Consider the following 21,298-nt stretch of genomic DNA (forward strand, 5'->3'; position numbering starts at 1 on the left):
AAAAAAAATATATATATATATATTTCAGTTCTTGTATAATTCACTATGTAACGATTTAGTAATTTTGGCCTTTTAAATAGAAAAAAAAAATAACTGAAGAAGGTATATAATAAAAAATTAATACTGATTTGCACACAAATATTTATTTACCCATGATTTAATTTTCATTATTAGGTAATCTAATTTTTTTTTTATCAGATATGAAAAAGGAAGAAATATCGGAATAGAGAAGAATAGACTTAGCTGGAGCTTTTGTTATAAGAATGGTACTATGGACGACGAAATTGTTTTGGATTATATTACATTTTTTCACATTTCTAATATATTTTAAGCAAGTAAATTTAACATTAAAATATTTCATTTTTATAATTTACTATTAGCGCAGTAGTCAATCTAATGCAGATATTTTGATTTTTTTTCAGAAAATTATTGAAAATAAAAAGTGATAAACAGTTTAATAGTTTTATTTGTTTATTTTATGTAAAAGAGCTGCACAGTTTTATACCCTTTGAAATATGTCATTACCAGTGCTTTTTTTGGGACGGTACGCAACGGTACGGCGTACCGGCACCTTTATTAACAGTGACGTGTGACATTTGAATGCAGTGCACTTCAAAATTTGTAATATTTCGTAAATGTTTTCTCACATGTTCACCTACTATTCAAATAAGCTTAAAATAATTTAATTAAATTTGCATTTTTTACTGTCTCTCTTTAAGATATTTTCTATATAAAACTGTATAACATTTTTATAATTCTAAATTACTCAGTCGAGCCTCTGTTTAACGAAGTCCTTTTATAGCGAATTATTTTGAACTCTTCTTGGAAGATATATAAAAACAGTATTCCCCTTGGAATTCCCTTTGGAAATTACATAAACACGTTGAGAGAAGAAAATTTTCATATCATATGGCGATACTATATAGTTAATTTTCAAAACCAATAAGAATTATGCCCTGTGCATTTCATTTTCGAAATACATTACCAAAACACCCTTTTGGCATCTCTCATATTGTGGATATAACTTTGCAACTGTGATGGCTTGTTGTATTGATGATGATGATGATGAAGCCCACTAGATTCTTCCTATAATCTTATACACGATGTTTATAACAGGAATCACAGCTAGGACAATGAGGTGATTTTACGTTCCAACATTTCAGTTTCTATGGGGAGGAAAACGCCAAGAGATAGCGCAGAATTTTTTATTTTTACCGTGTGAAGAGGGGGGAATAAGTATTCCAAAAATTAATTTGAGGTTGTAAGAGACTGCTGAACGTGGCTAATATGGTGCAATGTAACCATTCAGTAGCGGTACTGATAAAATATTTTATGGGATTTAATACAGCCTTAATTAAAGGCGGCAATTATCTAGGGCCAAAAGCAGAGAAAATTCCTATATATTACAAAAAAAAATTTTCGGAATACGTGCACACAGTTAAGGGAGAAAGATATAGATCCTTTTAAGGGTGGTTTAAAACGACTCTGTTGGACACTGTTTAACTAAGAAAATCCCGAAAAGCCGAATTTAGGAAACCATAATGCGCAGTTTTTTTTTTAAATCTAAAAATTAGCGGAAACTACCCGTCGCATATTGATTTTTCGTGGAGGGTTGGTTACGGAAATATACCAGTGAACGATATCACATATAGATTTAATCAGACAGGCAACAGATATGCTAATTGAAACAGTGTACCATTTATTTTATTACTGTCGATTCGCGCAGGAAGTTTGGAAAAGAATTTGTAGATTTTTGAGGATAAGATTTTCTCAGTTCACACTAGAAGAGGTAATTTACTTGCAGTTCGATCATCCCTTGGGTAAGAAAAAAATGCTCACGATATTTTTAATTACAGAGGCAAAATATCATGTGTGGAAGCTTCGAAAACGGAAAAGGTTTGGGACCTTTAGGGGATCTCTTTGGGACTTGAAACAAACAATGTCTGCTTCCATGCAAAGGTTTTTACAGTTGGAAAAATGGTCTTTAGGGTCTGATAAGTGTCTGAAAATGTAGGGAGAGCCGCCTCTTCTGTGCAGTTTGGTTGGAGATGAGGTTCATATAAAGTACTGGTTTTAGTTATTTGAAAAAAAAAAAAAAAAAAAGCATCTGGGTTTTTTTTTTCGTTTATTACAAAATTCAGTTTTCTTGATAAAAATGTAGATCTCTTAGGCTCTCATCAAAAGTTCCATGATATAGGTTTAAATTTTATAACTCATTTGTTTGGTTTCATAGATCTGGTCCAATGGTTTTTTTTTTTTTTTTTTCACATTAAATTCACGCATAGCTTCGAAACGACAGTCTGGGTGGTGGTACCGCTGAAAACATATAACAGTAGTCTTCTCTACTAGAGAAGCGTTATTTATTTGAAGTAATGCAATAGCAGCTATCTCGTTGTGAAGGCAGCCACAATATGAGATAAAATTAAAACGATGCCCTCTACGCTACATACGTACGTTTATGGGTTAATTATGGTGTATTTACACCCATACTATGTAGTTAATATCATATAGCGAACTGATTAGGAGAGAATTAACTAGGTACCCACTGTTCGCATTTGTGGCCTTCAGGCAATTTAGGCAATTAGTCCTGCTGCTCCGACCACATACGGACGAGTCGCGCTAGTCAGAGTGAGCAGTTCAAGGGGTATTCGCGATGAGCTCTGGTTCACCTTCTACTGCAGTGGTGTCCAACCTTTTCTCGTGCAGTGGCTATATTCAAAAAAATTGAGTTATATTTCTTTAGTGAGTTATATTTTCCGTATCTTTTTGCATGTAAAAGTAAAATTGAAAATATCCGAAACTTTTATTAAGTACAATGCACAATTACACTTACTGAACAAAACATATAATGATAAAATTTTTTTGATAATTAGAAAAATTTAAAATGCTGTTTTATTTCACTTTCCTCGCGGGCCGTAGGTTGGACACCTCTGTGACTCAAACGTAAGCGCCCCGTTCGAGAAATAGAAAAGTGATTTTCTTTACCCCGACAAATACTCACCTGTTGTTTCGCAGAAGTGCGTTATCCACATTTTTGCCTAAAATTTCCCTATCACTGTTTACTGGGTCACAGTACCTGAATATCCGAATGACACTGACATTTTGGACAGTTTCAAAAAAAAAAAAAAAAAAGAAAAGAAAAGAAAAAATTCAAATTTAAGAACTAGTGACAATACCGATGACGAGAGAAGGAAAACGAGGACAACGAAGGTATTAAACCTTCTAAACATGAATTATTGGCATTTGGTGAAAGTGAAGTTAGAAAATTGTCAATTAGGTTACAGTTAAATGAAAATGATGTAACTCGCAGATATCCAATTGATAAGAAGGTTTCAGAAGAATTAAAGCATTTGATGAACGCTCTGAGTACGATACCTATTTCATCGAGTGGATGTGAACGAGGATTTTCCCAAATGAATCTCATCGCCAGCGCAACCAGCGCTTCGTTGATGGAAAAAACAGTTTCTTAAAATTGTAGGCCCGCCGCTGACCCGCTTCGATCCAGCAAAATATGTCGATTCGTGGCTGCTTCGGAAACGTCCTTCAGCATCCGAAAAAAAGAGGAAGAAAAGATGTGGGCATAGGATAGGGATCGGCAACCTGCGGCTCTTTAACTTTACAGGTCACGTGAAGCACAATTTGACAGGGAGTTAGAAAACTTAAATATCAACGACATGTGGAGTACAAGACTAAATGCCTTAAAACTGAAATTGAGGATTTGGAGAGGCAAAAGGCTGCCCTTGCAATTCTACACAAATGGACTATTAATTAGATAAAAATTAGCTCTTCACTCAAAAAAGTTTGCCGACTCCTGGCATAGGGTGTCGGATGAGAACTTAATAAAAATTTGGAATATTCTACAAAAACTTTATTATGAAATTATTTTTACTTATGTTATTATTTTTTACTTATTTTACTCACATTTTCTTATTTTTTGTATACTTGAATAATACATTTATGATTAATAAACTGTGTTAATATACTTAATTTGTTGTTATTATTTCAAAAACGTTACTACTAAAGCAACAATATCAGAAAAGGTTTTTTTTTAGAGTACTGTATTTTTCATATCCTTTTAATTTTCAATTTTTTCTGATAGCAAAGAATGAGTACCGGCACGAATTTTTTTACATAAAAAGTACTGCTCATTACTGATTATTTTTCAAAGTTCGTTTTAACATATAATGTTATAAGTAATAAAATAATTTCTGGAACGACAGAAAAATTTTTTTAAAAAAATTAAGTGTATTTATTGTAAAAAATCATTGTACATGCCCATTTGTAAAATCGATTATGCACTCAGTAAATCAGTAGCAGTAAGGAAATATCGTAGAATATTTCCCTACTGCTACTGATTATTGAATGAATAATGTACAGTTATTAATTCAATCGGAAGATGGCGGGTAATATCTCACTCAGGTATCATTCAACTAAATTGCGTGATTATTTAATGAACATCTGTAGACCCCAGTGGATATCTAATACCATATTCATCTGGGAACAGTGGTTTGATTTTTGTGACAGAAACCAAGAGAAGATTTGTGTAGTGTTCACACCTTTCTACAGTGCAGACAGCTTTCAGGAGCTGTCTAGCTCATGGTATCTTGTCAATAACATACAGGAATTTTGCTAGCAGGGATAAATTGGTTGTTATCCTCTTGTATAATAATTATATAGACAGTGAATCTACGGACATCAGAGAAAAACCTGAGGTGGCGCTCTGATTCTCACGATCATTCTCCGGCTTGGAAGTAAGGAGGCGAAATTGTCTATAGCCGCTATTTTGGATATTTGTTTGCTTTATCTTTTAATTATTTGTTTTAAACAAAGTTTTGATTGGTTTTAATTAAAATAAATCACCTTAATCAGAGTCGTCCACCCGAGGCGAGTTATGATTTAATTTTTTAATTTACTTAATATTTAAATTCATTAGAAAAAAAGTTAGTAATGATCGCATTAGTATATTTTCGTTTATGGAATATTGGGTTTTATAAGGAATTAAACAACTGAGTTTTAATTAGTTTTATTTGGAAAAAGAAATAATTACCTTAGTGAAATTTCATCATGGAAAACTAATCGGCTGTGGACTTTGTAAGATTAGTATAAAATAAAATAGCGACCATTTAATTGGCGGATCTGTAATTAATCAATTTGTCTTAGATGCAGTGGAATCAAGTCATATCACAAAACGTCACATGCCAGTCGACTTCCTACAAATGTAGTTTAAATAAAGCTGATACAATGAATAAACAATCAACATCTAAAGTACTTCCTGAGCATTCAAGCATAATGAATACTTCAAGAGAATCATTTGATAGCTGGTACTCAACGCACAGATTATGATCTCAATTCCACACTGTTCTCTTTCTCAGAATCTATTTTCTTTTAATGGTAGGATTACAGATCAACTCAATGTAGATGTGAAGATGTTGAGATGTATAAGAAACTGTCTTTATTAACACGAAATTTTGATGGCATGATTAACTATCCATCAAAATTAAATGATTCTTGGCGATTAATAATTCAATTAGTTTAAAACTTAAATGAAAAATTTGTAGCATTATTAATACAAAATTCTATATTAATTTCAATTCTGACCAATTCAGTATCTAAAGCCAATTTTAATGGATCAATTAATAATGTGAATTTGAAAAAAAAATATTAAGATAATTACATCAGAAATAGAGCTAAGAGAAGTTACAGGTAATGTCGATCTTTCTGGTATAGAAACAAATGTTACCCTTTGAATATGATACGCATACATTTTAGTATGATGTCATAGATAATAAATTATCGAAATTATTTTTGCTTTCTAAATATTTAAATACTTCCAAACGGATGGAGAATCTGATTTTGAAATTCAGAAACAAAACTTATTAATAAAGGTACACAGACCCGATTTTCATAGTATGAAGATCACACAAAACAAGGTAAAGAGAAAATAAAAATACATTTATTTGTAGTCCTCTCCCTCTGTCACAGCTTCCATCTTTTTACTAGTCTGCAGCAAGTACTTTCGGATGACTAATTTTCTCTGGTGAAATCCGTGGGTCTTGCATTTGTCTAGACCAAATTCCATCCTAATACCTTTGCTGAATTCTTCGGTGATCTGTAGTAGTTGCTGGAGGTTCTCTCGGTGCCAGCGTAGAGCTTGATGTCGTCCATGTACATCAGGTGGGTGAGGGTGTTCAGGTTTTTCTTTCCTTCTTTTGGTGAGGGTGTACAGGTTCTTTCTTCCTTTTTTGAGGTTATATTCGTACTTGCTACTGTTGAGAATGGTGGATAGCAGGTTAAGTGGTAAACAGAACCACAATGGGCTTAGCTCATTCCGCTGAAAGATTCCTCTCCTGATGGGAATTGGTCAGGTAGTGATGTTTTCGACCTTAATGATGGTACTCTATTTTGCCTTCGTTTCTCCTAGAAGGTTTGTCAATATAGGATTGACTTTGTAGATGTTCAGCATCTCTATTAGCCAGTTATGAGGCACGGAGTCGAAGGCATTGTGGTAATCGATGTACGCTGTGTACATGTTGCGGCGATTCTTGTAGGCTTGCTCCCTAACCGCGGCATCTATGATTAATTACTCCTTGCATCCTTTGTTCAGCCGCTGGCATCCTTTCTGCTGTTCGGCGATTATGTTCTGGCACCCCAAGAGGTCTGATAGGTTTTACAACATTTACACATTTACATGTTGCACGTACTTCGGACGCTGTCTACGTGTAGGTTTCAAGCTCGGAGATACCTGGGTTACTGAATTCACGTTTATCGCCTATTGTTATGGGTAAAGTTTTATTGTTTCTTGTGTTCCTGTATCAGTTAAATTAATTTAATAGTGTTCAATTACTAATTTAAGGTTTCTGCTAACAGCTGTTAGCAAAGGCGGCCATATTGGAGCCTACTTTAATATTGAAGCCTAAGAAGTTATTTAAGCTTATGCTGAGCTGTGTTTAATAAATTTTGTTGCGGAATTAGAAGATTGTGTTTTATTGATTGGTGGTCTAAATACCGGATTATTGAGTGCATTCTAGATTATAGACTAAAGTATCGTTGGAAACAGTATACTGATCGTTACAGTGGGAAGATCACAGTAAGTTCTTGTTTGATTGTTTCTTATGGTTTATTTGTTGTGCTCTCTCAGATTATGCTATAAGAAATGGAAAGTAAGCTTACTAGGAAGACATTGAAAGGGGGAAAAGAAAAGGAGGAGGAGATTGGCGCTTTCCCCCCACTTCCTTCTAGGGTTCAAAAATTACATTCAGATCAAAATAAGAAGTTAATGGATGCAAAGTATCTAAAAGGAATAAATCCTAAGTTAGCTAACATAGGTGGATCATGTGGTGAAGCTTGTACAAGTGCAGGAGCAATTGGGAGTAGTAGATCTAATCTAATTACAGCTCTTAGTCAGCCTGTTGAAAAGCAGACGGTATTTTGATTAGGGTGCGCAAATATAGGAAATTAGGGAGGGGATTGAAGATCTCCAAATATTCTCAGGGACCTAAGTCATTGGATGAGGCAGATTTTCAACAAGGGGATTTTGAAGTTGATATAGATAGCTTTTAAAGAGATATTAGTAGGAGAAGCACAGGAATCAATGTAAGAGAGAGTGATATCATTGTTAGTAACATTCATGAGCAAACATATAAGCAGGGGGATGAAAATTCAACATATGACTTAATTACTAAGCATAAAAATTATTAGTGGATTATACAAGTGAGAGTAACAAGATAACAAAGGCAGTTTCAAATTTTGTGTTGGATAAGTGTATAGACTTAGAAGTAATTACCACAGCATTACTAATATACAATGAAAGACTAAAAGTAAGGGTAGAGGAATTGCAGACAAGAAATACTTTATTGGATAATTTAGTTAAAGGTCAATCATTTCTGTCTTTGATGCTGTTGCTGTTAATTGTCCGGGAATCAACAGCAACAGCGTCAAACTTATGCAGATATGATGAAACTTCAATGTTCACAGGCTTTGATCCAACAAGATGGTAATACTAAGGTATTAAAAGACTCTCAAATTGAAGAAAGGGTTATGAAAAGTAAGAAACCACACCAAAATAACATTGTTATATTGAGAGCTCAGGATGATACTAAATTTGCAACGTCAGGATATAAAGGATGTTGTTATTACAACTCTAAAACATGATTTAAAAGAACGAAAGATAAGGAATTTAAAACAATTAGGAATAAAGGTTTATTGATTGAAACAGACAACAGGGAGGATTTAAGTACGATTATTGAGCCAGAAGCACTGATTGAAAAGGGGATTAAACAAGATAAAATTAAATTGACTAATCCAAGTTTATTAATTTATGATGTACCTAAGGAGATGACAAAAGAAGGAATTGTAAATGACTTGTATTGTAAGAAGCTGTGAAATTATGGACATACTGAGGAGGAAGTGAATGAGGGAATAACATTTAGGTTTAATACTGGTAATAAAGGCAAGTTGATAAACTGGGTAATTGGGGTTGATTTTCAGATGTATTAGATTATTTTTCAGGAGGATAGGTTTTTTATTGTCACATAAATTTAGAAAATTCACAGTAATAGCTAAATGTTTAAGTTTTGTACACTCTGCAAATTATTGTTCCCATAAAACTGTTTCATGTGGACATTTTGCCTAAGGAGGGCATGTGTTTGCTGACTGTATTAATAAAGATAACAGTCCCACGTGTGTCAATTGTAAAAGGAAAGGTAAAAGTTGCTATCATTCGGATAGGGGCAGTAATTGTCCAGAGTATATTAGAGCTTTGGAAATAGCAAGTATGGAGGTTAATAATGGATAGTGAATTTTTATTTGAGCAACATGGAGTCTCCAAATATCATAGTGAGGATGATTATATAAACATTATGCAATTAAATGCACAAAGGAGTAGGTCAATAATGGATGAGGAAAGGGTTATGGCCTATGAGGTGAAAAAAAAAAAAAAAAATAGAAAAAGAAACCCGAAAGGAAGAGAAAAAAAAAAGAATAAAAATAATTAACTAAGATAACAAAAAAATAATTAAAAAAATATGAAAAAAAATAAAAAAATAAAATAAAATAAATAAATATATATATACATTGTTTTTTAGCATATATACGCAAACATACATACATATACAGGGTGATTCACTACCAGTGCGACAAACTTGCAGGAGGTGTAGGGGGCACAAAGACGAATCGGAATCACATAACATTGCAGGGTCCGAAATGCCTTCGTCATGGGGTAGAGGACCTTGAACGCGAGGTCGCGTGAACAGCGATCCCGCTGGAAGTCAGCATTTGCGAACTGGTTCCCGAGGCAGTAGGATGGACGAGTATTCAAACGTTGAACTGGCCGACATGCACCTCGCGTATGGAACTGCGGACTGTAACGGGCGCACCGCTCTGTGCTTTTACCAGGAACGTGTCCCGCACAGGTGTGCTCCTCATCATACGATTTTCGCATGTGTACACAGAAGGTTACGTGAGACTGTTTGTTTCACGAGAGGTACCATGAAAAAAAAATAAAAAAATAAAATAAAATAAATAAATATATATATACATTGTTTTTTAGCATATATACGCAAACATACATACGATTTTCGCATGTGTACACAGAAGGTTACGTGAGACTGTTTGTTTCACGAGAGGTACCATGAATAGAGAGCGAACGACGAGGACGCCAGACAATGAGGAGAATGTCCTACGTCTTTCAGAAGGCAATCTGAGTACGAGTACTCGAGCGATAGGCCAACGATTGGGTATTTCCTAATCCACTGTATGGAGGATACTGTCAACAAACGAAATTAGTTCATGCCATCTCCAACGCCTTCAGTCATTGGAGCCTGCGTATTATCCACTCCGGTGGACTTTTGCTGCTTGGTTTCTTCAACAGAAACGGTTCGCAAATGCTGACTTCCAGTGGGATCGCTGTTCACGCGACCTCCCGTTCAACGTCCTCTACCGCATGACGATGGCATTTCGGACCTTGCAATGCTATGTGATTCCGATTCGTCATTGTGCCCCCTACACCTCCTGCACGTTTGTCGCACTGGTAGTGAATTACCATGTATATACCAAAAAGTGAAAAGGGAAAACCCAGGGGGGGGGAAGAGAGAGATAAAGAGAAGAGTAGATCTTCCAGTTGTGCAACCAGTAAGAACAGCACCATAAAAACACTTAGGTGCCACCAGCCAGATGGATTTGATCAACCTCGTATCACCTGGAATCATACTTTTCCTTAGTTCAAATACTTCTGTAGCAAATACCTAGAGCATCTGAAACTTACTACAGTCTCTTAAAAATATAGCTTCTTCTCCTGGAGCTCTACTCTCAAGAATTTCACGTATCGCTGTCCTGGCATTGTCATATATTCGACACTCATATAGTATGTGCCGCCAGCCTTCCCTGGCCCGCAAAAACAAAGGTACGTGTTATTTAGTCCTAATGCATATAATTTCTCATTCATTGACCCGGGCCCTGTTAACAAAACTGACGACTGTAAACTTGGTGTAAACCAATTGCGAACCTTTTTGTCATTCACAAAAGTCACGTTCGGGATAAACAATTTGGTTACTCTTCCAGTAGGTATGGTATCCCATCTTGTCTGCCATAAATTGATTATTTCATTCATACATTGTTTTTTCGCCTCTACAGTTAGAGCGAATATTTATCTCTATACCAAAAAGTTCTGTAAAAATTTCCTTCTTAATACGGTAGCAAAAACCACGATACAATAAATGTAGATCCAAGGGTAGCGCTCCGGCCAACACCTGCAGCTCGGCAGTGGACACCGTTCTGCCCACTCTTAGAATACCAAGAAGCATGATGCGTTGTATGGAATTTAGTTTAGCCCGAAAAATAGCTATTTTAACTCTATGGAACCAGGCTCCTGCAGCGTACGTAGTTATAGGAAGGAATACTGCCTTGTAATACAGAAATAGTGTTTTATGTGATAGGCCCCAGTCAGACTTTGAAATTCTAATGATAGCACCAGAAAATTTACTGATTTTATTGCTTAAATATAATAAGTGCTGGTGAAATGACAACTCACTGTCCACAATAATTCCCAGGTATTTGGTATCAAGGACCATAGGTAACTGTGTACCATTCAACTTAATCTGATGAGGTCGATTTATATCTAAAGCTGTTTTAAATTTTTTTTTTTTTTTTTTTTTTATCTGAACCCCAAACACGAGAGGTATTAGAACCTATAGTACTTAGTACCGTGCTTGGGTTGGAGGTTGAGAAGACGAAAGAAGATATTTGTTGACATTGGACTTGAACTTCTGTAGATTGTAATTTTCAGGAAATACGTATGAAGGAAGGTTGTTCCAGAAAACGGCAGTTGAATGAATAAATGAGGAAGATGAAAAGTTGGTTCTGTGGGTTTGAAGTTGGACAGTAAATGGATGTTGGCTGGTGGCGGCACGTGTTCCGACTGTTTTGAAAGAGAGAGCGGGAATTATAGAAGCCAATTCAGAAGAACAGTGCCCATGGAAATATCTGTAGAAGAGGCATGCAGCAGAAACAGTACGTCTATGAGAAAGCGAGTGGAGAGACTCTGTTAGAGTTGAATCATTAATTAACCTAACTGCATTCTTCTGAATGGAATCAAGAAGCCTGAGAGAGAGGCTTTGGGGGCACCACCCCAAATGTGGGAACAATATTCCATGGCAGGGCGGATTTGCGATTTATACAGAGTGAGCAGCTGTTTGGAAGAAAAGTAACGCCGAGAGCGAAAGAGAAAACCAAGTTTTTTAGATGCAGAGGAAGCAATATTTGTAATGTCCTTGTGCCAAGAGAGATTAGAAGTCAGGGTAATCCCCAAAAGAGATATATCCTTTTGCCTAGAAATTGGAGTGTCACTAAAGATAAGCATAGGAGCAGAAGAATCCTTTTTGCGAGATATAAGACAAGACTGAGTTTTAGAAGGGTTGAAATCAACTAAGTTGTCTTTGCCCCACTGGAGAATTACCTGAAGATCGGCATTTAAGGGATGGGTAGCAGATTTTCGAGAAGTTGAAGCTGATTGAGCAGGGCAAGGTTTCTCAAAATGGAAAGTTGAATGCAATGTGCTATCATCGGCAAAACTATGGATAGGATTTCCAGTCAATGGAAGAAGGTCATTGATATACAAGAGGAAAAGAGTGGGGGAAAGAACTGAACCTTGGGGGACACCAGCATTAGTGGAGAAGTTAGAAGACAGAGAGCCATCTACCATCACCCTCAGTGAGCGATCAGAGAGAAAACTGGATAACCAATTACAAAAAACAGTTGGCAAACCATAAGATGGGAGCTTGTTTAGAAGACCTTTATGCCAAACACGATCGAAAGCCTTTGAGATGTCAAGAGCAACTCCTTGTGTTTCACCGAACCTTTCCATTGAAGTAGTCCATAAATGGGTAACATAAGCCAGAATATCAATAGTGGATCGACACTGACGGAATCCATACTGGCGATCGTTGATCAGACGGAAGGTTTCTAGGTAGTTTAAGAGTTGGCGGTTAATTGATTTCTCCATTACTTTAGAAAGAGTAGAAGTAATTGCAATGGGACGATAATTGGATGGGAGGGATTTGTCACCCTTTTTAGGAACTGGCTGGATATGAGCAAATTTCCAAGCAGAAGGAAAAAAACCTTTGGAATAAGAAAGTGAAAAAAGGCGGCAAAGAACAGGGTAAGTTCAGGAGCACAGATTTTGAGAACAACTGGAGAAATACCATCAGGACCTGGAGCTTTCTTAGCACCAAGATTCATCAAAATCCTTCTGATATCCTTTTGACGGAAGACCACAGGAGGCATTGAATGGACCGTGTTGGGAATGATGGGAGGTGTTTTACCAAGTTCATTAATACATGAGCTGGAAGAAAAATGGGATGCTAGCAGGTCAGCTTTATCCTTGGCTGAAGTGACAACAGAACCATCTGGTTTGGACAGAGGTGGAAGCAGAGATGGGCAAAAGTTGCGGCGAATAGCTTTGGAAAGAGACCAGAATGCTCGGCTACCATTAGGGCAAGAAGCAAGTTTTCTACTCTTAGCCTGTTCAAACTCAAGTTTGGACTGATTAATAACCGCTTTACAATTGTTGCGAGCTTTGGTGTAGGCAGAAAATGAAACTGAAGAATTAGAAACAAACCAATTACGATATGCAACATTCTTCTCTTGAACAGCCTTAGCACATTTATTGGAAAACCAAGGTTTAGATAAAGGACGAGATTTTAAAGTGGAGTGTGAGATAAAGGATTCCATTCCTGCAAGAATAATATCACTGACACGATCTGAGCAACCGTTGACATCAGGAGTTTTGAAAAAGTAATCCGACCAAGGAAAAGAAGAAAAGAAGTCTCGCAGGTCATCCCATTTTGCATTCTTGTAATGCCAAACAACACGAGGTTGGGAATAGCCATGAGATAAAGGTTCCATTGGAGAAGAGACAATCACCAAGTTGTGATCTGAAGTGCCTAAAGGACCTCTCACTTCGACCGTGTACTTAGAAGGGTTGTTTGTGAGAAAAAGATCAAGCGTATTGGCTGTATGATTCGGATTGTCCGGTATTCTTGTAGGTAAATGAACAATCTGTGCTAGGTCATTGGTAATTGCAAAAGCCTCAGCATTTCGACCTGCTGGGTCGGTGTGACCAGAAAACGGAAGCCAGCTGGAGTTGTGAACATTAAAATCACCAAGGAAAATTACCTCAATGTTAGGAAAGTTGGACTGGAGAAAGTCAAGTTGCAACGAGAGGAAGTCAAAGAGCTCCAAGTGATTAGTGGAGTTGGGAGAACGGTAGAGACAACAGATGAATTTTACACAATGAGGTAGAGAGGTTTTAAGCCAGAGAAGATCAAAGAGAGGAGATTCCAAATTGCCAAGTCTCTGACAGGGAATATCAGAACGGACATATGCACAAGTACCACCTTTGAGGCGAAAGGAATCATACAGCGAATAATTTGGGCATCTGAGATGAGCAGTAGTTGAATCAACCGATAACTGAGATTCTGTCAGAAAAAGTAGATGGAGTTTGGCAGACTGCAAGTGGAAATGGACGTCGTTGAGATTAGAATTGAGACCACGTATATTTGTGAAATGAATTAGGAAATCCTTGGGAGGTTTAGATCTTTTCGCAGATAAGCTTGTTCTATTAGTTTGACAATTCATGGTGTATTCAATAGTAAGAAAAAGTGGGTGGGACATGCTGTATGAAGTAATGAAATTTTTGGATATGGCGTACATGTGGTAAGAATATACCCAGATCCTTGACATAACGTGGCCCCGTCAATGCTCCCCGCATACACACTACTCGGACTCCCTCCAGTCACTATCTGGCAGAGTAGAGGTAGCAAGATTATACACTAGCTGATCCAGAAGCCTCCTAGAGAGTTATCAGTGGGTTCGGTCCGGTGTACTAACTAGCGGCCGGCCTGCGAAAATCGTTTTAGAGCTGTACCCTCGATATGTAAGGAATATTGGATCTCGCCACGACGTTCATCATAACCTCAAAAGTCATCAATCATACTGCATGATGGAAGAGATAGGGAAGGGTTGACCGGAACTTAGCTCTAGAGACTAAACATGGGTTCCACCACTTCAAGCCTCCAATAAGCAAAGAGATGGTATTTCACCGGTTGATGAGAGTCATCTACCACCTAGTACTGCCTGGTAACATAGAGGGGCGGCATTCCTCCATGTGGTGTGGGCGCCACACCTCGACCCCTGCTTACGTTGGTTCACACCTGGGTGGTCCCCCACCATGTACTTGTGCATGGAGGTTATACCCAGGATTACTAACAGTCCCACCATCGTGAAGGTGCAAGCAGAGGATTAGGCTGTCACAGACCGTCCGGACTTCGCCGAAATAACATCACTTTAGTTATGTAAGGACTAATAGCAAGCTTAAAGCTTTGAGCGCAGGAACTTAAGTCTGTCAGCACACTACAACTCTCTGTTCTAAGAGTGAGCGAGATAGTACTAAAATTATAATTGTCAGATCATCTGCAAATGCGAGCAGGTTACAATTAGCGAATGTGCGAACCAACCAATTCTGTAAGACTAGGTTCCAAATAAGGGGTTCCAAGACGGAGCCTTGAGGACACCCTCTCACAACCTATTTTCGTAGCTCAAAGTGCTTGGACTTCACTAGCACACATCTATTTGAAAAGTAACTGATGAAAAGCATATATAATTCGTTGGAACAATCAGCGTTTCTTAACTGAGCCATCGCTGCCTCCAACCAAACAGTATCAAATGCCCCTTCGAAATCCACGTAGATTATGTGCAGGTTCAAATCACGTCAATGAGTCAGGAAAGTTTTGTGCTTTTTTTCAATCCATGGTTGAATTAGTCGGTATCAGGCGATACCGAAGAGTTCGCCCCCAAGAAAATCGGGTTTTTCGTCCAACAGAAGAGGCAACCCGCCATTAAAATACAAAATTTACAGACATATTTTATATGAATATATAAGGTATTTCTGATGTGCCATTAATATGATAGTTTATATCGCCATATTCAGTAATTGCTGGCTGCATAGTTAAAATCACCAATATGCTGACACGGTGGAAAAAGATTGTGCTCGAAACCCGTCTATGACGCAAGGAAAATTTATGGACTTTTTCACTCTGTGACTGAGTTAATTCAAGGCCGTTTTTATTTTATTTTATCCCGGAAACGTGGGTTTTTCTTCCAGTAAAATAGAAAAACCTGACACGGATGAGTAAGTTTTCTCAGGTGACCCTAACACACAGTTCTTAACTACATCTTCAAACTTCCGTTCTGAACAGTCCATAGGAATCTGTGGACTACTCGGAATATACATGATTCAATTATATTCGCTTTTGATATTCATCTGAAATCTCATATTCATAATATATATTCATTATATATTTTTTTATTAGAAGTTTCTTCTCGATAAAAACATAAATAAATAAATAAATTGAGGTGGTTCGAAATATGGAAAGGGCTTTAGATCGCCGTTCAATTTTTCACCAGTTTTGCGTTATAACCAGGATTGATTAATAATAGGAATGAAATTATTTTTGCCAGGAAATTTACTGCTTGACATAATTAACAGAACATTTAGAGGGCACCTCGACAGCCAGATGGGCAGGAGCAGCACTGTGTATACACTCTTCTTGATTAACCGGGGTTCAAGCCCGTGACCACCAAATACGGAGTATGCGGAAAGGTCCGGTAATGACCACCGCATATCCCCGGAGCAATATGGCCTTAGTTGCTAATGCTCCTAAAAACCAAATAGCAAACAATAACATAACAGGACATTTAGAAAATGTGTTGTAACTCCTGGAACTTGTGACGTAGGAGAACAAAATTTTGTGTAATGGTGTGTACCAAACTATAACAATGAAACGAGTTATTAGAACTTATAATCTCAACGATGTCCATTTCCACTTGCAGTCTGCCAAACCCCATGTACTTTTTCTGTCAGAATCTCAGTTATCGGTTGACTCAACTACTACTCATCTCAGATGAGTAGTAACATTTCTTTCGCCTCAAAGGTGGTACTTGTGCATATGTCCGTTCCAATGTTCCCTGTCAGAGACTTGGCAATTTGTAGTCTCCTCTTTTCGATCTTCTCCGGCTTAAAATCTCTCTACCTCGTATCAAATTCAGCTGTTGTATCTACCGTTCTCCCAACTCCACTAATCACTTGCAGCTCTTTGACTTCCACTTTTTGCAACTTAACTTTCTCCAGTCCAACTTTCTTAACAGTGAGGTAATTTTCCTTGGTGATTTTAAAGTTAACAACTCCAGCTGGCTTCCATTTTCTAGTCACACCGAACCAGCTCGTCGAGATGCTGAGGCTTTTGCAATTTCTAATGACCTTGCACAGATGGTTCATTTACCTACAAGAAAAGCGGACAATCCCAATCATGCACCCAACACGCTTGATCTTTTTCTCACAAACAACCCTTCTAAGTAAACGGTCGAAGTGAGAGGTCCTTTAGGCACTTCAGATCACAACATGGTCGTTGTCTCTTCTCCAATGGAGTTTTTATCTCATCGTTATTCCCAACCTCGTGTTGTTTGGCATTACAAAAATGCAATATGGGATGACATGCGAGATTTGTTTTCTTCTTTTCCTTCGTCAGATTACTGTTTCAAAACTCTGATGTCAAAGTTTTCTCAGATCGTGTCAGTGAAATTATTCTTGCAGAAATGGAATCCTTTATCCCACACTCCAATTTAAAATATCGTCCTTTATCTAAACCTTGATTTTCCAATAAATGTGCTAAGGCTGTTCAAGAGAAGGATATTGCATATCGTAATTGGCTTATTTCTAATCCTTCAGTTTCATTTTCTGCCTACACCAAATCTCGCAACAATTGTAAAGCAGTTATTAATCAGTCCAAAGTAGAGTTTGAACAGGCTAAGAAAAGAAAACTTGCTTCTTGCCCAATGGTAGCCGAGCCTGCTGGTCTCTTGCCAAAGCTATTGGCCGCGACTTTTGCCCATCTCTTCTCCCACCTCTGTCCAAACCAGATGGTTCTGTTGCCACTTCAGACAAGGATAAAGCTGACCTGCTAGCATTCCATTTTTCTTTCCACTCATGTACTAATGATCTTGTAAAACAGCCCCCAGCATTCCCAACACGCTCCATTCAATGCCACCTGTAGTCTTCCGTCCAAAGGATGTTAGAATGATTATGACGAATCTAGATGCTAAGAAAGCTCCAGGTCCTGATGGAAAATCTCCATTTGTTCTCAAGACCTATGTTCCGGAACTTACTCCTATTCTTTGACGCCTTTTTTCACTTTGTCATTCTAAAGGTGTTTTTCCTTCTGCTTGGAAATATGCTCATATCTAGCCAGTTCTTAAAATGGGTGAAAAACCCTTCCCATCAAATTATCGTCCCATTGCAATTATTTCTACTCTTTCTAAAATAATAGAGAAATCAATTAACCGCCAATTCTTAAAGTACCTAGAAACCTTCCGTCTGATCAACGATCTCCAGTATGGATTCCGTCAGTGTCGATCCACTTTTTATATTCTGGCTAATGTTACCCATTTATGAACTAATTCAATGGAAAGGTTCAGTGAAACACAACTAGTAGCTCTTGACATCTCAAAGGCTTTCGATCGATCGTGTTTGGCATAAAGGTCTTCTCAACAAGCTTCCATTTTATGGTTTGCCAAGTTTTTTTAGTAATTGGTTATCTAGTTTTCTCTCTGATTGCTCACTGAGGGTGCTGATAAATGGCTCTCTGTCTTCTATCTTCTCCTCGAATGTCGGTGTCCCACCAAGGTTCAGTTCTTTCCCCTACTCTTTTCCTCTTGTATATTAATGACCTTCTTCCATTGACTGGAATTGCTATCCATAGTTTTGCCGATGATAGCACATTGTATTCTACTTTCCATTTTGAGAAAAACTTGCCCTGATCAATCAGCTTCAACTTTTCGAATATCCTCTACCAATTCCTTAAATGCTGATCTCCAGGTAATTCTCCAGTGGGGTAAGGACAACTCAGTTGATTTCAACCCTTCTAAAACTCAGTCATGTCTTATATCTCGCTTATCTTTAGTGGCACTCCGATTTCTTGGTAAAATGATATATCGCTTTTCGGGATTACCCTGACCTCTAATCTCTCTTGGTACAAGCACATTACAAATATTCCTTCCTGTGCATCTAAAAAACTTGGTTTTCTCTTTCGCTCTCGGCGTTACTTTTCTTCCAAACAGCTCTTCACTCTGTACAAATACTTCCACTGCTTTGACATGTCTTTGGTCTCTAGATCATACTGGTACACCCAGCATTCTTCATTTGTCACCAGCCGATCAAAAAGTTCTCAACATCCGCATTACGCAATTCCAACAATTGGCTCTCACATTGCATTCGACATTGCTTCTGCAAAGGCGTCAGCAGTCTTGGAAACCATCGTGCGGAGACCTTAGACATGTGGAAATGGTCAAGAAAAAATGATCTGTGTGGGTAGTACAGTGGTATTGTCACCATCCTTACCCATGCACCGTGGAAAACAGTAGGGTTCAAATCACGTCGAAAACGCCAGTTTTTTTTTTTTAACTCCGTGGCAAGTTTTTTCCCCCCAACAACTCGCGTTTATTGTCCAGAAAATAGGCAATTCGAATAGAGAACACGGGCAATTTAGAGACAAAATAAATACAGTATTTTATATGGATATAAATTTCTTAAAAGTGATTTAAATTTAAATCAGCTTTAAAGTGAAGAAAAATTGAAATTTGAAAACAAAATAAAAAAAAATGAATCTCAAAGAAAATCTAAATGCAACTTAACATTTGCTTCGAAATTTCTGCTGCATTGTTTCTTTTGATTTCTAAAGGAACTTTTTCTTTTCGACATGTGGAGTTCATATAAGGCCACATATGCGCTTTCGAAAAAGGAAAACACATTCGTATTTTCATCATTTTCTCTGGGTAAACACACGATGACAATACTACAACAAGGAGAACAGAATTTGATATTCCTTTAATTGTTAATTTTATCTATAATTTATTTTAATTGAATTACGATTACAAGAGAAATATCTCCAAAATCTCAACACCAAGTCTTTATTTTAAAGAAAAAATGTTCCCTTGTCATTTCTTTTCCGATTTTGAAAAAAAGGAGAAATATCCGAATAGAAAAATATATTTAATAATCGATAATAAGGAATGTAACAGGATCACTGTAAGTACTTGGTATTTTCGGCTATTTTTGGCAGTTGTTAATTGGATAAAATTAAAGAGAAACGCACTGTAAATTTAGCGCTTCAAACAATAAACCATTTCTAATTGACTTATATAACGAAATGTTCATCTATAGCAGTTGCTTTCAATTTTACAAGTCTGAAACATTGAAAATAATAAAAAGAAAAAAAAAGTTTTGTATTCGTATACCTCCATAGAGTGAAATGCAATGTACCCATCATTATAATCGTTATCATCATTATCGTCATCACCCACATGTTCTCTTCTGTATATCAGGTCCACGAATTATACCCTGCTAAATGTAATCGATCAAAGTGAAATAAATGCAAAGCAGAGAACATGTTTTAAAGAGGAAATCCAATACAAAATGGATTATAAATAACCAGAATGGGTCATGTCAAATCAATCAGAGAACACGTGCAACTTACAGACATAATATACATGGTGCAATGCGGGCTAAGACGCTGAAACGTCTAAAGCCCTCCAACAATAACAACAACTTCGGGGCATGTAATATGCATAACAAGAATGAGGTATGGTGATAATAAAGGGATAGGTATAAAAAATAAATAAAATAAGAAATAACTGTACTTTGGTGGAATAATTAGTGCGAATTGAATTATATGTAAAAAAATATATATATAACCTATTATTTTTTAGGACACCCGAATAATTAAATTCATCTGCCGTGATGTGTGTTATGTCTGTTAATTGCATGTGTGCTTCGGTCGATTTGTCTGTTTTTCTGCACGAAAAACCCCAGTTTATCGGAGAAAAACCTTGCTTTCCACTCCTGAGACCGACTAACTCAGCCACGGAGTGAAAAAAAGACCATTAAAGTTCCTCACGTAACCGATGGGATTCGAAACTGGGCCTTTTCCACCACGCGTGGGATGGATGGTGAACATACCAGAATACCACAATTCTACCTACCCGCGCAGACAATTATATGTAAGAAAAAATGTGTGTTTGTAATATTAAATGTGATATGAGTTAAAACATCTTAACTTATCTAGAAAACTCCATCTGATCAATGAGTGCCAGTATGGATTCCGTCAATGTAGATTCACTGGTGATATTATGGCTTATGTTAGCCACCTATGGACAAAATCAATGGAAAGGGTTACTGAAACTCAAACAGAAACTCTTGAAATTTCAAATGCTTTTGAACACTTTGCCATAAACTTCTAAATAAGCTTCCATCTTATTGTTTTCCAACACTTTTTTTATTTGGGTATCCAATTTCTCTTTAACCGTTCAGAGTGGGTGATGGTAGATGACTCTGTCTTCTAACTTCCACTAACGTTGGTATTCCCCAAGGTTCGGTTCGGTTCTTTCTCCCACTCGTTTCCTCTTGTATATTATTAAACTTCTTTCAATCATCTGAAATCCCATCCATAGGTTTGCCAATGGTAGTATATTGCATTCCACCTTCCAGATTGAGAAAACTTACGCTGCACAAACAGCTTCAACTTCTGGAACATCCACTATCAGTTCCTTAAATGCTGAACTTCAAGTAATTCTCCAGTGGAGCAGACATATCGTATTTGATTTCAATCCTTTTAAAACTTAGTTTTGTCTTATATCGCGAAAAAAAGGATTCTTCTGCTCCTATGCTTATCTTTGATAGCAGTCCAATTTCTAG

The 21,298-nt window shown here is 37.1% G+C and overlaps 1 long non-coding RNA gene across 1 annotated transcript in view; it reads left to right on the top strand.

Annotated features, from left to right (window-relative positions):
* LOC150089782 (uncharacterized) overlaps positions 1-553 on the top strand; it is an 87,169-nt gene extending 86,616 nt beyond the window's left edge. Inside the window, exon 6 of the long non-coding RNA XR_016546683.1 lies at positions 199-553. This is a non-coding gene — a long non-coding RNA (uncharacterized LOC150089782). The remainder of the gene's footprint in view (positions 1-198) is intronic.
* Positions 554-21,298: the final 20,745 nt, after the last annotated feature.

Source organism: Mastigoproctus giganteus, chromosome 2 (genome assembly GCF_048544385.1).
Source record: "Mastigoproctus giganteus isolate SK-2022 chromosome 2, ASM4854438v1, whole genome shotgun sequence".
In the NCBI taxonomy this organism is placed as follows: Eukaryota; Metazoa; Arthropoda; class Arachnida; order Uropygi; family Thelyphonidae; genus Mastigoproctus; species Mastigoproctus giganteus.